Genomic DNA, 16713 nt, shown 5'->3' on the forward strand with positions numbered 1-16713 from the left:
TTCAATTTAAATTTTACCCTTTTATAAGCTTGGGATTACTGTATTAAAGCTTCTTTGTAAACTATATTTTTTACCACACAATATATTTAAAAACATTTCTCATGCTATTAAATATTTTCAGCAACATCATTACTAATATCTGTATAGTAGTATATTGAGTAATGTACAATAATTATTTAAATAATAACAATTTGATGGGAATTTCTTTTTCAACTTTTCAGAATTACAAGCTGTTCTGCATTCGATATTTGTAATTTTTGTTTTTGCATATGCTTCTGATTATTTTTTTGTCATAAATTCCTCCTAGTAGAATTTCTCAAAGAAAATGAACGTATGTTGCTGAAGACTAGGGGCGATGGGCACTTAGAGTGCTGGTAGGAGCGTGAAACCAGTTCAGTCTCTTCTGAAGTGCATTTGGTAGTATGCCTTCAGGGTTTCTACTTAACTTCATCCATCCTAGATTTATTTTGGTATATTTAGTGAATTGGGATCGAACTTAATCATACTATTAGTAGTTAAGCTGAACTCATTCTTTCTCCAAAGAGTTTTAAAATGTTTTTTGATGAATTTGTTGAGTAATTTGTCAAACATCCGCGTTTATAACTCCTTTGCCACTCTGTTCCTGACCCCCGAGTAAAAGAAGGGTGGGAGACCTGGAAGACGTCATGCATTGTTGCTCTCTGTTGCAGCTGTTCTAGGGAATGGCCAGGTCAGTAAAAACAATAGATGAGATTGGAACCTGGTTGGAAAGGTATCACTACTACTCATAGCCCCTGTGTTTCTGAATTTGGGTTGAATTATCCTGGCCTCTTAGTCATATATACGTTCCCTTTGGGTTCACACACAGTTCTCAGAAACTGTGGTCTCAGCTACACACTAGCATTTGTTTGGTGGCTCTGTGTTGCTTCAGTACCACTTGGTTGTAATTATTCCGACCTCTTAGTCTAGTGTAACATCCTTGTGGCAAAGTATTAAGAAACTTTGGTTTTTTAATTATTATGACTTTATAATATAGTTTGACATCCTTAATCTTTTTCAAAAACAACTTAAAAACTTTTTCTACTGGTTTATTTTTCCTAAGTAGTTTATTCTGAATAATTCAGAATAAATGTATCAAGTGCCCCCCAAATTCCCTTGCATTAAACTTGTAGGATAATTTGGGAGAAATTGAAATTTTTTTGTATTAAGTCGAAACATAGTGAATAATTTTGTTCACTCAAGTTTTTTATTCCATCACCTAAGTTTTTAGTTCTATACATTTTTGTAAGTTTTATATACCACATTTTGCTGTGTATAATGTGCTCCTGTGTATAACATACACCCGTGTTTTGGGCCCAAACTTTTAGGGAAAAAAAATCTTTCATTTTAATTTTTTAATTCAATTATTTATATTTAGATACTTGCTTTTTATATTATAAAGGAATTTTATAATTTTTTGTATTATAAAAGAATTTTAAAGGAGTTACACTTTTAACACATACGCATAAATAAAAGAATTAAAAACATTTATATAGATAGGGAATTAGTACTACCCATGTATAATGCACATTCTTATTTTTCCCTCAAGAATTTGGGCAGAAAAGTGTGGATTATACATGGCAAAATAGGGTATTTGTATTACCTTCATTCATAAATATTTTATATATTTTTGTTTCTGTTGTGAAAGAGTGCCTCTTTCTATTTTCAAAATTATTATTTATAATTATGAAAGCTGTTGATATTTATATTTACTTGAAAATCAACCTCCTTACTGAACTTTTTCTCATATTTTCGCAGTTGATACTTTGGATTTTGTTGGTAGGTTCCTGTAATTTCTCCCTATCCATAGTGTGGATCTTTCATTTTTTCATTGCTTTTGGATAAAACCTTGAGAATGTTTATAATAAAAAAGAGACATTAGGTGTACTTGTTCTATTTTGACCTTAGGGTGAATGCACTAGTATTTACACTAAGTATGTTGGCCCTTGCTTTGAGATACATATTCTTGTAGTAAAGAATTTCTACTTTTATTGTTTTAAAAATCAAAATTATTTTATTTTTTGTATTTATCAAATATAATGCTTTGACCTCTTATTGTGCTATAGCATATTAATAATGTTCCTAATATTAAGCTATATTTGGGTTTCAGAAGTAACTTTACTTTGTCATGTAAATTAATCTCTTAACATAGAACTATTGTTGATTTGTTAGTATTTTGTTCAAAGGTTTTACGTCATTGGTCATAAGTGAGGCATGTCACTTTCCTTTCTGGAGAGCTATCCTTGTCCATTGAAAAAGCTAAAATGGCTTTTATTTCCTCACCCTGTGTTCTGGATTACTTTAAACAGCATTTATATGTTTTCATGAAATTTGGAAAGAGCTCGGCTCTAAATCTGTCTGATCACATGCCCTTTTCTGGGTGGGAGAGGAAGTGTCTGGCGAACTTTTTCAGTTTTCTGTGACTCAGTAGTCTAGTTTTCTATTTCAAACTGAGGCAATTTTGAAAATTTCTATTTTCTTATGTGACATTTAGATTTTCAAAATTCACTAGCAGAGATTTCTATATGATAACTACAATATGTGTACTTCCTTGTTCCCTTGCTTGTTTTTTTTTTCTTTTTTTTTTCAGTGTGTGCTTAAAAATAATTTGTTTTGTTTTTTATTTAAAAATTCTAGCTCTTGGTTTTTATTCATTATTTCCTTTAAAAGTATTTTTTAATTTATTAATTTTCCTCTTCTCTTTAGGTTTTTTTCTCTTTCCAACTTCTAGTTTATTTACTTAAACTTATTTCTGTGCGGTGGTTAAGCATTTCGGTTTTGATTTTGCTCTTGACAGCAACTTAATTCTCTACCCCTCCTCGCCACCCTCCCCACTTCTCCAGATCCGAAGAACTCCTTGTTATTTTCTAGGTTACCTCTAATTGTATGTAGTTTTGGTATTATTTTTTACTCAATTATTTAGGAAAGGGTTTTTTTTTAGCTGGCTAAATTATTTTGGTTAAAAATTTTTCTCATTTCTGTCAGATTTCATCAGTTTTGTTCACAGACATGTAAAATTTATGATTAGGGATTTTTTTTAATGGCTTAGTATCTTAGCAGTTTTTGTTTTCATGAGCACTTGGGAAATAATATGTATTCTTTGTCGGCAGTATAATTTAATATATATTGTGAATTTATTGTTATAGATCTGTTTATTCAGTTTTCTGTATTCTTACTTATTTTTTTACCTTCTCTGTCTGCCTAAGACTTAAAAACATTTAGTTTTTCAGTTCTGATGTGTTTCTGGCAAGCCCTCATTAAAAATTTTTTTTTCCCATTTTAGTGCAAAATTATTTGACACATAGTTTTTCACTTTTCCAAATTACTTTCGTATCTACCTTAAAAGTATAAAATAGTCATATTTATTCCACTGAGTATCTTTGCCCTAAATTCTATTTTCATATTCTTTTGTTTTGAATTTGCTTAATATGTTTGTATCTTGTTTCTTGAAAATAGAGGTTGCATTTTGTTGTTTAACCCTTAACTTTTAATATGTGGTTTTTAACCTATTAAAAATTCTCTTTATGATGATATGTTTGGTTTTTTTGCTTTCTGTATTTTCATTTTATTGTTTTCTTTATCTGTTCTTCTTGAAGGGACTTCAGGGTTGTAGCACAGGAGCCCCCAAACGGGAAGCTGCTTAAGTGTTTTGATATTCCAGAAAAACCACCTGCGGACCAGCCGATCTGGACATGGTGCTCATTACTCACATTACAGGGTAGTGTACCAGGCAGCAGGGGGGGGAGTGGTGTGGTGCCAGAGAGACCACCCCTCCACTGTGAGGCTCACTGTAAGGGCTCCCAGACAAAGGCAGCACGGGTCCAGGTTGCACAAACCTGTGTGTGGCCCGGAGCTACATTACCTCAATGCACATTCCTTCTGGCTAGAGAGCCTCTGATTAGCCCTCAGTGATCAAAGGGGGGCCATGTATTGACCCCACAGAGATGTGGTGCAACTCTTTGAGTTGTGGGGATCTAAATGTGTATAGAAAAAATAGACCATGAGGCATATTCTACATTGGATTTTTCTCAGTCTTGTTCCGTCTGCCTTAAATTTAGTATAGATTCCTCCCAGATTCTGACAAGAAGTGGTCTGTTGAATTTCCTTTTTCTTTCCACATATTTGTAAATATTTAACTAGGAAGTTGGTAAATGTTGTAGGAGGATCTGTTAGGTAGATGTGTTTTTTTAAATGAAACACTATCATAAGATTTAAATTAATACAACATAAAACAGATTTTGGTTTGCCTTAACATGATTAGAGTTGGAAGAAGGAAGGGACCAATATTTTAGTAAACTAAAGATTTTAAGAAATTATAACTAGCTAGATGGTTAATGTTATTGTCATCAGATTCATTTTGAATTCACTTTGGAGATGGTACTGATGACTAAACATGTTTGCAGTAGAACTTCTTAAGCTGGAAGGATTTTTAAATTGCCATACATGATTGAAATCAGGAAATAACTAATATTAATTAGGAAAGTAGCTCGTTGTCTGTATTTTTTTTTCTTTTCTTGATTGGGACATACTGGTTGGGCAATGTTTAATAATATTTAGTGTTGGGCTTTAGCTAATGTGCCCAAAAGAGGTCTTGTTCTTTGGCAATGCCCCTCAAAAAGGATGAATTACTGTTGCTTTTGTTTCCCAAGTTGTCCTTTCCTGGGGAATTTTGAGGATATTCTATTAAGTACTTAGCAGTTTTTTTTAAACAAATGAATGTACATATTTGTGAATTTATGTTTGAGAATTTATGTCACTGTGCCATAGGACGGTATCCTGTATCTGTTGTAACTCATCACCCCCTCATTACTTGAAAGGGGTTTGCTCAAATTACCACCAGATGGCAGTCTTGCATTTTAGTAAAACTAAGAGCTTTTATCACAGGCTTACTCTCTGGGACTCTTGCAGTCTTTCCCTCCCATTCCCTTCACCCCATCCACTGTCTTCCGTATATATGAAGATTTTAACCACCTTCACACGTAAAATTGAACATGTGTGGAACCAGGCAACAAAATAAAATTTTAGAACCTAGTATGTTGCATTCCCAATTGCCCACATTAGTTAATCCCATACTTTGAGCTGAGCTATCTCTTGACTAAGGAAGTCTTCCGTGACTCTCCAGACTGGATTAGTTCCCTTGATAAATGTTCTTGTACTTTTTCCTTTTAGGTACTCTTTAAAGCCTTATCTTGTTTATGTGTGTAGTTGGTTAATACCTTCCCTGCCTGCCCTCACCACTTTCTGTGAATTTCCTGAGATCAGGGGAGTGTGTCTACTGCTGACCACTGTACTTACAGCACAGTGTTTAATACATGTTCAGTAAATATTAGATGAATGAGGCAATGGGTGGATGAACTGTGAAGAAGATCCCATTAGGAACATGAGATGAACATGCATAAAGTATATGTCAGGAAGACTCTAGTTTATTTTATGATCAACTTCTGTAAATATTTCATTTTGAAGTAATTTGAAACTTAACAGAAAAGTTATATCCTTTATCCATATGTTGAGCATCTAAAATGATGCCCCATCCTCCTAGAATTCTCCCAGTGTATTTTCTACAGACAGTGGCATTTTTCTGTACGAATACAGCACAGCTGTTAACATCGGGAAATTACCATGGATACAAGAATTACATCTAACCCTTGGCCACCCCCCACCCCACTGAAGTTTCACCTGTTTTCTCAGTAATGTCTGAAATAGCAAGAGGATTCAGCTCAAAACACATTGTATGTAAGTCTCTTTAGACTGTGTTAGTCAGGAACAGTTTTGCAGTCCTCAGTGTTCATGACTGTGACACCTGAAAATTGTCAGACTCTAATTTTGTAGAATGGGTCTCAATCTGGAGTTGTTCCATGCCCCTCATGATTCGATTTGTTAGGCATCCTTGGTGGAAATATCACAGAAGTGAGCTGTTCTGGTGACGCAGGATTTTGTTTGTCCTGTTACTCATAGTAATTTTGTTACTTAAGTTGGTGTTTGCTAGTCTTTTCCATTGTATAGTTATTTGTTTTCTCTTAGTAGTTAGTATTTTATGTAGGGGTACTTTGAAACTTTGTCTCTTTCTCATCAAGCTTTCAGGATATTAATATCAGTGTAGGACTGTTTTCCTATCTAACTCAGTGGGTTATAATTTGTTGCTGTCATTATTTATTTGACACTCCGATTACCCAAGATTTATCAGTGGGTTTCAAGCAGCTGCCATTGCCCTCCAAGAATCTGATCTTCCTATTTTCAGTATATGTCTCTGCTGCCATACTGGTCCTATTAGCAACATCTGTTTTTCCTCCATAGGGTCACTTAGCCCAGAACACATATGCAGACTGTGATGGGTGCCTTCAGGTTATTCAGGCTCCGTTAAAAATTTTTCTTGTCTCTCTTATCCGTTAAATGAGGGTATTGGCTTCAACTTGAAAATTTTATGTATCAGTGATTCATACATACTGCATTTGATCATTAGGGTCCAAAATACATTGTCTATCTTTTACATCTGTTATTGTCTTTATTTGCGTCTGTTACTGGACATGTACTTAATATGACGTTGGGTTTTACTAGAGGCCATTGTCATTGGATGTTGGCTTCACTGTGGCAATTTAATATTTTGATTGTCTATATTCAGATGACAAGAGGGACAGTTCTTAGTATATTTGTTTTGTGTACATACAGGTTTTATCCTTTGGCTAATGACTACTAAATCAGTTACTCAAACATAGCCTGTCTGTATCCCGTTGAATAGACTGTGGTTTATTCCGTTTCAGTTGCCTCATTTGATTGATTCTTATTGGGATGACCTATTTTGTTCATAGGGTTTTTATTATAGTCAGAATTCATAACTACAACTCCCTTCACTGCCCCAAATTAACTATCATTTTTAAAGTAATGTAAAAATACATTGTGTTTTATATTAAAAATGATGTAAAAATACATTGTCTTTTATAAAAGTAGAACACTTCAGATAAATGTACTGTGCCTTTGACCTCAGCCTGAACCTTGTTCCACCTTACTATTATTAACTGTTGTTGTGAGTTTTTTGTGTCTGGAGGAGGTTAAAGTTTTGATTTGAAATGGCTCCCTGAATCCTAGGAAGAAATAAGAAACACGAGAATCTTTTTTTAAAAAATATTTTATTTATTTATTTTTATAGACAGGGGTAAGGAGGGAGGAAGAAAGGGAGAGAAACATCAATGTGTGGTTGCCTCTTGTTTGCTCCCTACTGGGGACCTGGCCTGTAACCCAGGCATGTGCCCTGTCTGGGAATCGAACTGGTGACCCTTTGATCTGCAGGCTGGCACTCAGTCCATTGAACCACACCAGCCAGGGCAGAAAGACAGGAATCTTTTATGTACCAGTGAAATACATGAGTTTCAAGTAATATAAAGACAAAATTTTAACATACATCCACTTTAAAAGAACTGATTAATAAAATAATGGTAATAATAACAGCAGCTAATATTTACTGAGTATTTACCAAGTCAGGTCTTCTTTAAGTGCTAGCACATGCGATGCTCTTAATCTATACAAGAGATAGCTCAGCGAGGTTGTTAGGCTCGTTTTACAGAGGAGAAAGAGGGGCATAAATGGTTTAGTAGTCTCCCCAGGATCATGCATCTGACGTGGGGAAGTTGGAATTCAGACCCAGGTAATCCGGATGCAGACTGTGTACTCTGAATGACTATGTTGTTCTGCATGTGAAAACTAGATTAGTATTGGATTTCTCATCTGTGGCACTGGAAGTGAGGAGATAGCCAAATAAATGTCTTTTGCGACATCTGTCATTTGTCAGTACCAGCAAACTACATCTTTGTGTATGTAGAAATCAGAAAATATGCTACTCCTGCACCCTCTCTGAGAAAAGTAAGTGAGGAAAGTGGTCTCAAGGTAGAAGACTTGGAATTTGTAAAATGTGTCAAGTAAAAACGTTCTAAGGGAGTGATGTGGGAGAAGTGAAAGTTAACTTGTCTTGCTCAGTTATTTAATTTGATACCCTATCAGAAATAATAGTTAATCGTAAAATTAAGATGGGAAGCATAATAGAAAACTTTCTAGATGATGCAAGAAAAAAAGGAAATGTGGAGAAATGCAGCCAGGCCAGTAAAACAAAAAGGTAAAGAAGGGTAAGATATATTTAATATATAGTAGAAAGTAAGTAAGATGGAAGTAATGAAATGAAATGTATATCATTTCTAACTATGAATGAGCTAAAATGTCCTCAAAAATCGTATGTCGAAAACTACACAATTGAGGGAGGGGTGGTAGAGAGAGAAAAAGAGTCTGTGTGTGTTAATTAAATGACAGAAAAGTTGAAAATGATTTTGGGGCAGAGGTAGAGTAGGAAAATGCAAATAAAATTAAGCAAAAGTGGTAATAATAATGTCAGACAAAGAAAAATTCAGGGTCAAAAGCACTGAATAGATGTGTAATTATAATTTACAATCCTTGAAGATCCTATAATAATCACAAATCTTTTAAAATTCAGATATAATTGACATATAACAGTGTTTGATGTACAACATAATGGTTTGTTATTTGTATACTTGCTAAGTGATCATTTTTTTTCTTTGTGATGAGAACTTTTAACATCTACTCTGTTACCAACTTTGAAATAAGCCATATGGCAGCATTACCTTTAGTCACCAGAGGTTTTATAGATTTTCTTGTCTGTGGTAAATAATAGTAGTAGAAATGAACAAAAAGCTAGATAAAAATGGGTACTTGGAAATATGTAATATTTTTCCTAAAAAAGAATCTGAAGAGAAAACTGAAGATTGATGTTAGAAATTATATAGAATTGTGCCGTCCAATATGTGGCTAAATATGTAATTAGAAATTAAAAAACATTTTTGATTGTATTTTTTGCCATTGTCACGTTGTCCCCTTGCAGCCCTCATCCTGTAAGTCACCGCACTGTTGTCCACGACCATGAGTCCTTTTTCCTGTTCCTGAAATGAAAATAGCGCGGCGAGGTAATGATAAACCTCGCTGAGCTATTTCCATAATAGCCATTGAAGTAATAGCTATTTCAATAGCTAGCTGAGCTCAATTCCTCCACCACCTAAACTCCCGCCCCACTTAACTGTCATCCTGCTCTCCATCCATGAGTCTTTTTCTATTTTTTTGTTAATTCAGTTCATTAGATTCCACATATGAGTGAAATCATATGGTACTTTTCTTTCTCTGACTGGTTATTTCACTTAGATAATGTTCTCCAGGTCCATCCATACTGTCACAAAGGGTAAAATTTTCTTCTTTTTTATGGCCAAGTAGTATTCCATTGTGTAAATGTCCCATAGTTGTTTTATCTACTCATGTACTGATGGACACTTGGGCTGCTCCATGGCTGGGCGATTGTAAACAACGCTGCAATGAACACAGGGGTGCTTATGTTCTTTTGACTCAGTGTTTTGGCTTCCTTTGGGTTCTTACATTCCTAGAAGTGGGATAGTTTGGTCGAAAGGGATCCATTTTTAATTTTTGAGGTATCTCCATACTGCTTTCCACAGTGGCTGCAGGAATCTACATTCCCACCAACGGTGCAAAAGCGTTTCCCTTTCTCCATATCCTTGCCAGTGCTTGTTGTTTGTTGATTTATTGATGATAGCCATTCTGACAGGTGTGAGATGGTATCTCATTGTGGTTTTAATTTGCATCTCTCTGATGATTAGTGATGTTGAGCATCTTGTCATATGTCTCTTGGCCATCCGTATGTCCTCTTTGGAGAAGTGTGTATTCAGGCCCTTAGCCCATTTTTAATTGGGTTGTTTGGTTTTTTGGTGTTGAGTTTTGTAAGTACTTTATAAAGTTTGGATATTAACCCCTTATCAGTTGTATCAGTGAATTTGTCCTCCTATTCTGTGGGTTGTCTTTTTATTTTGTTGATGATTTCCTTTGCTGTGCAAAATCTTTTTGGTTCAATATTGTCCCATCTGTTTATTTTTTCTTTTGTTTCCCTTGCCTGGGGAGATATATCCAATACAAAATTGCTATGAGTAATGTCCAAGATTTTGCTGCTTATGTTTTTTTCTACAATTTTTATGGTTTTGGGGTCTAATATTTAAGTCTTTGATCCATTTTGAATTTATTCTTGTTTGTGGCGTAAGAAGGTGGTCTGGTTTCATTTTTCTGTACCTATCTGTCCAATTTTTCCAACGCCATTTATTGACTAAACTGTCTTTAGCCCATTGTATGTGGTTGCTTCCTCTGTCAAACATTGATTGACTGTGAAGGTGTGGGGTTTATTTCTGAGCTCTCTATTCTGTTCCATTGATCTGTTTGTCTGTTTTTATGCTAGTACCAGGCTGTTTTGATTACTATGGCCTTATAGTGCAGTTTGATATTAGGTAGCATGATTCCTCCAACTTTGATCTTCTTTCCCAGGATCGTTGTTGCTATATGGGGCCTTTTGTGGTTCCATATACATTTTTGAAATATTTGTTCTATTTCTGTGAAACAACGTCATTGGAATCTTGGTAGGAATTGCGTTGAATCTCTAGATTGCTTTGGGTATTATCAACATTTTAATGATGTTAATTCATCCTATCCTTGAACATACAGTGTGCTTCCACTTATTTGTATTTCCTTCAATTTCTTTCTTAATTCTCTTAGGGATAATTTTCCGAGCACTGGTCTTTTACATCCTTGGTTAGGTTTATTCCTGGTATTTTATTTGTTTGTAGCAATTGTGAATGATTGTTTTCTTAATTTCTCTTGCTGTTAGTTTGTTACTGGCATATAAAAATGTAACTGACTTCTGGATATTTTTTATCTTGCTAATTCATTTATCAGTTCTAATAGTTTCTTGGTGGAATCTTTGGGGTTCTCTATGTAGTATCATGTCATCTACAAATAAAGACAGTTTTACTTCTTTCTTTCCAATTTGGATGCCTTTTGTTTCTTCTTCTTGTCTGATTGCTGTGGCCCGGACTTCCAGTAGTATGTTGAGTAAGAGAAGTAAAAGCATACATCCCTGTTTTTTTCCTGCTATTAAGAGGAACACTTGTAGTTTTTGCCTGTTGAGTATGGTGCTGGCAGTGGGTTTGTCATATATGGCCTTTATTATGTTTAGGTATGCTCTCTCTATTCCCACTTTGCTGAGAGTTTTGATCATAAATCGGTGCTGGATTTTATCAAATGCTTTTTCTGCATCTATTGATATGATCATGTGGTTTTTATCCTTTTTTTGTTTATGTGGTGAATCCCATTTATTGATTTGTGAATGTTGTACTAACCTTGCATTCCCAGAATAGATCCCACTTGATCATAGTGTGTGATCTTTTTGATGCATTGCTATATTTGATTTGTTAATATTTTGTTGAGGATTTTATGTCTATGATCATCAGGGATATTGGCCTATAGTTTTCTTCCTTCCTTCCTTCCTTTCCTTTCCTTCCTTCCTTCTCTTTCTTTCTTTCTTTCTTTCTTTCTTTCTTTCTTTCTTTCTTTCTTTCTTTCTTTCTTTCTTTCTTTCTTTTTCTTTCTTTCTTTTTTCTTTCTTTCCTTCCTTCCTTCCTTCCTTCTTTCTTTCTTTGTCTTCCTTCCTTCCTTCCTTCCTTCCTTTCCTTCCTTCCTTTCCTTCCTTTTCTTTCTTTCTTTCTTTCTTTCTTTGTCTCTCTCTCTCTCTCCTCTCTCTCTCCCTCCCTCCCTCCCTCCCTCCCTCCCTCCCTCCCTCCCTCTCTCTCTCCTTCCTTCCTTCCTTCCTTCCTTCCTTCCTTCCTTCCTTCCTTCCTTGTCTTTCTTTCTTGTCTTTCTTTCTTCTCTTTCTTTCTGTCTTTATCTGGTTTTGGAATTAAGATAATGCTGGCCTCATAAAATGAGCTTGGATCCTTCCTTCCTCTTGAAGTTTTTGAAATAGTTTAAGAAGAAGAGGTGTTAGTTCTCAGAATGTTTGGTAAAATTCACCTGTGAAGCCATCTGGTCCAGGGCTTTTGTTTGTTGGGAGGTTTTTGATTACTGCTTCAATTTCATTAGATGTAATCTGTCTATTCAGATTCTCTGATTCTTCCTGATTTCGTTTTGGAAGACTGTACGTTTCTAGGCATTTCTCCACTTTGTCCAGGTTGTCCAGTTTGTTGACGTAGAGTTGTACATAATATTTTCTTACATTCCTTTGTATTTCTTTGGTGCTAGTTGTTATTTCTCCTCTTTCATTTTTGATTTTATTTATTTGGGTTCTCTCTTTTTTTTCTTGAGGAGTCTGGTTAGAGGCTTGTCAATCTTATTTATCTTTTCAAAGAACCAGCTCTTGGATTCATTGATCTTTTGTATTCTTTAATATTCTATTTCTTTTATTTCTCCTCTGATCTTTATTATTTCCTTTCCTTTCTTCTATTCACTTAGGGCTTTGTTTGTTGTTCTTTTTCAAGTTCCTTTAAGTGTAAAGTTAGATTGTCTATTTCAGTTTTTACTTTTTTTTTTTTTTAAGAAGGGCCTGGAATGCTATGAATTTCCCTCTTAAGATTGCTTTCCCAGTGTCCCACAGATTTTGGATTGTTGTGTCCTCATATTCATTTGTTTCAAGGTATTTTTCATTTCTTTCTTGATCTCATTGTTGAGCCATTCATTGTTTAATAATACGTTATTTAGCTTCTATGTCTTTGTGTGTTTTTCAGTGTTCTTGATTGATTTCTAGTTCTAAAGCACTGTGGTCAGAGAAGATGCTTGATATGATTTCAGTCAGCTTAAATTTATTGAGACTTGTTTTGTGTCCTAACTTGTGGTGTATCCTAGAAAATGTTTCACGTGCGCTTGAAAAGTATGTGTATTCTGCTGCTGTGGAGTGAAATGCTCTGAAGATACCAATTAAATCCATTTGATCTGGTTTGTCATTTAAGGCAGCTGTCTCCTTGTTGATTTTCTGCCTGGAAGATCTATCCATTGAAGTCAATGGGGTGTTAAAGTCCCCAACTATGATTGTATTTCTGTCGGTCTGTTCCTTTATGTCCATCCAGATTTGTTTCACATACTTAGGTGCTCCTTTGTTGGGGGCATAAATGCTTACTAGGGTTATATCCTCTTGTTGAATCATTCTTTTTATCATTATGTAGTGTCCTTTCTTGTTTCTTACTATAGCCTTGGTTTTAAAGTCTATTTTGTCAAAAAAGTACTGCTATCCCAGCTTTTTTTTTTTTCTTTTCCATTTGCATGAAATATCTTTTTTCTAACCCTTTATTTTTAGGCTGTGTGTATCTTTCGATCTGAGATGGGTCTCTTGGAGGCAGTATATGTAAAGGTCTTGTTTTTTTTATCCATTCAGCTACCCTATATCTTGGAGCCATTTAGCCGTTTACATTTAAGGTGATTATTGATAGATACATATTTAATGCCATTTTAGTGTCAGACTATTTTCCTCTTTTTTTTTTTTTTTCTTTTTCTTTTTCTTCTTCTTAAAGCAAGCCCTTTAACATGTGTTGCAGCACTGGTTTGGTATTAACAACTTCCTTTAGCTTTTTCTTGTCTGGGAAGCTCCTTATTTCTCCTTCAATTTTAAATGACAGCCTTGCTGGGTGATGTAGTTTTCATTGTAGGTCCTTGCTTTTCAGCACCTTGAATATTTCACGCCACTCCCTTCTGGTCTGAAATGTTTCTGTTAAATAGTCAGATGACAGTCTAATTGGTGCTTCCTTGTATGTAACTATCTGCTTTTCTCTTGCAGTTTTTAGGATTCTCTCCTTGTCTTTAAGCCTTGCCATTTTAACTTTATGTGTCTCCGTGTAGGCCTCTTTTGGCCCAACTTGAGTAGGACTCTCTGGGCCTCCTGGACTTGTGTATCTTTTTCCTTCACCAGATTAGGGAGGTTTCCTGTCATTATTTCTTCAAATAGGTTCTCGATCCCTTCTTACCTTCTTCTCCTTCTGGCATCCCCATGATGTAGATGTTGTTACACTTCATGCTGTTCAAAATGTTTCTGAAGTTCTCCTCATTTTTTAAAATTCTTTTTTCTTTTTGCTGCTCTGCCTGGGTGTTTTTATCTACCTTGTCTTCCAAATCACTGACACGATTCTCTTCTTCTTCTAACCTACTTTTATTCCTTCTAGTGTATTATTTATTTTGGATATTGCTTTCTTTATTATTGACTGGTCCTTTTTTATGTTTTTTTAATGTTGTTGAGTATCCTTATAATCATTACTCTAAACTTTCTATCTGATAAATTGCTTGCCTCCATTTTATCTAGTTTTTCTTCTGGAAAATTCTCTGGTTCTTTCCTTTGGGGTCTGTTTCTTTGTCTTCCCATTTTGGATGCTTCTTTGTATTTGTTTCTATGTATTAGGTAGATCTGCAAAGACTCTGTTGCAGACCTTTGTCAGACACTGTCTACGACTGGCCTTGTACAACCTATTTGGACCTATTAGCAATCCACAGCGTGTAGCTCCCTCTGCTGGGCCTGTTTGTGTGCAGAAAGAACCAGGCTGTACACCAAGCCTGGCTTATACCAGCATCCGGCCTGGGGGAAGGTGAGCTAAAGTCTCAGAGCTCCCAGAGATCCACCTTAGTTGTTAAACTTAGTCAGTGCTGTAGCATCAAGCTGTTCTCAGCATCTGGGCTTAAGCTCCACAGGGTGGGGCAGAATAATTCCTGTGGGTGGGGGTCTTGCTTCCCCTCATCCTGATGCCACTTGGAGAGGAGTGCTCTGCCTGAGCAAGATGGCTCTTGCAGTATGGGGAATGACTCAGCACAGGGATCCTAGGGACTATTCCTTCATTTCTCTCCCCAGAGCCACTAGTCCCAGGCTTTCCTTGCATGTCTCTAGTCCATTCTGCCCTCTCTGCTGGAGCCCAGGGTAGGTGGCTATGAATGGTATTTTGTGTGTTGGCCCTTTACAAGGCTCTCTGCGTCTCCAGTCGTTTCTCCCTGGCAGGCAGAAATCCCTGTACTTTTCACAGCTGAATGTTATCTGGGTTCCTTTCCTGGCTCTGGTGCTGTAGGCTGGAGAGCGTAGCTTGTGGTTTAGACCCCACACTTCTCAGGGCGACCCCCTGGTTGCTAAATATCCCTCTAGGACTTCAGGCGCCGCCTGTGGGAGCCCAGCCAGCCCTCTTGTGCCTCCTCTGCACTCCCTGCCAGTCAGGTTGTGATGAAGTGGTTTCTTCTGTCTGTCTGTGGTTGTAAAGCTTCTCTCCAGCCAGTGTTCCATAGGTTATTCGGATGATTTCTCTACAATTTAGTTGTAATTCCAAATTGGTCCTGGGAGGAGGTTAGTGTAGCTTCCACTTTCTTCTCCACCATCTCGGGTCACCTTTAATTAGAAATTTAAAATTCAGGTTCTTTAGTGCTCTAAAGCTCACTTCCTGGGCTTAATAGCCATGCAGGCTAGTGGTTGCTATATTGGACGGTGCAGGTATAGAACATTTCTATTCTGGGAGGAAGTTAAGTTGGATATCTCTGATCTAGAAGGTACCACATAGGAGAACACATGTAGACTTATGGGGCGTAGCTAACTGGTACTCAGAGGAGAATTGAAAGCCTTTAACAACTTGCATTATTTAAAATAAAAAAATACTGAAAATTAGTAAACTAAGTACCCAGCCTCAGATATTAGAAAAACAAGAAAATAAAGAGAATTTTTAAAAATAGAAATATTATTTTAAATGCCATTTTAAAAATGCTATTTTTAATAATTCTATTTTTAAAAGTAAAAGTAAAAACATAGAAATACTGAAATTATTAATAAAAAGTAATGATTCTGAACAGACTATAACTGTTCTGAAGGAAATAAAAAATGTTAGGTGCTATATCGAGATGGTATTCCAGCTGAATTACATTTACCTATTAAAAAATAGATTTTACTTTTGTTTATTCTAATAAATTATTGACAAGTTATTAATGTATTTTTCTGAAGCTAGTATAATCTTATGTTAATACTTGGTAAAAGTAATTAAAACAAAAAGGCCAATTCTTAGATGCAGAAATTCTAAATGAGCTTTTAGCTAATCTAATCATATGCTAGTAAAAGAATAACATCTCCTTGGAATACAAAGATAGTTCACAGTAGGAAACCTACGAACATAATTTATTGCATTCACAGTTTAAAGGAGAAAATCCATGTAATTCTATTAGTGGATGTTGAAAAGGCATTTGATAAAATAATTAAAACACTTAAGTGTAATAAGAATTATGGAAGAAACTACTCCAGTTATGGGAATAATCATAGCATCTACCACAGAGGGTTGTGAAGATTTAAGGACTTCACATATGTAAAAATACTTAGAACAGTATCTGGCATACCAAAAATTATTCAGTGTTAGCTCTTCTTATACTTTAAATGTGATAGTTAATTTGTAAAAAAGAACTGACAATATTCTATCGAATGGCTAAACAGCTTGATTAAAATCTTGAGCAAGACAGAATTGTTTGTGCTATATTCAGAATTGTTTTTGAGGTTTCATTTCTCTAAATACAATAAAAGTAGAAAATGAAGCGACTGATATAAATACTAAAAGAGGAGATGAAATCTTTTAAATTGCAAATGGTATGATTTACAAACCTAGAAAACCCAAGAGATGACTAAAGGCTAAAAAGATACTATGGTAAATTTAACAAAATGGTTCTGTAGCAAGAGAATTAAGAAAATGACTATATCTTTAATTTAGGATTTAAGTAAAGTCAAAGCACATCTTAAAAATGGTCATCCTTTCTAAAATTAACATGAATTTTATTAATTCCAGTTAGAGTCCTAGCATATTCTTTTTAAAAATGAAATAA

The 16713-nt window shown here is 35.3% G+C and overlaps 1 protein-coding gene across 9 annotated transcripts in view; it reads left to right on the plus strand.

The window, feature by feature from the left end:
• Window positions 1–16713, plus strand: part of AGTPBP1 (ATP/GTP binding carboxypeptidase 1) — a 155202-nt gene that overhangs the window by 100818 nt on the left and 37671 nt on the right. The gene's annotated exons all lie outside the window — the stretch shown is intronic.

This window comes from Desmodus rotundus, chromosome 1 (assembly GCF_022682495.2).
Source record: "Desmodus rotundus isolate HL8 chromosome 1, HLdesRot8A.1, whole genome shotgun sequence".
In the NCBI taxonomy this organism is placed as follows: Eukaryota; Metazoa; Chordata; class Mammalia; order Chiroptera; family Phyllostomidae; genus Desmodus; species Desmodus rotundus.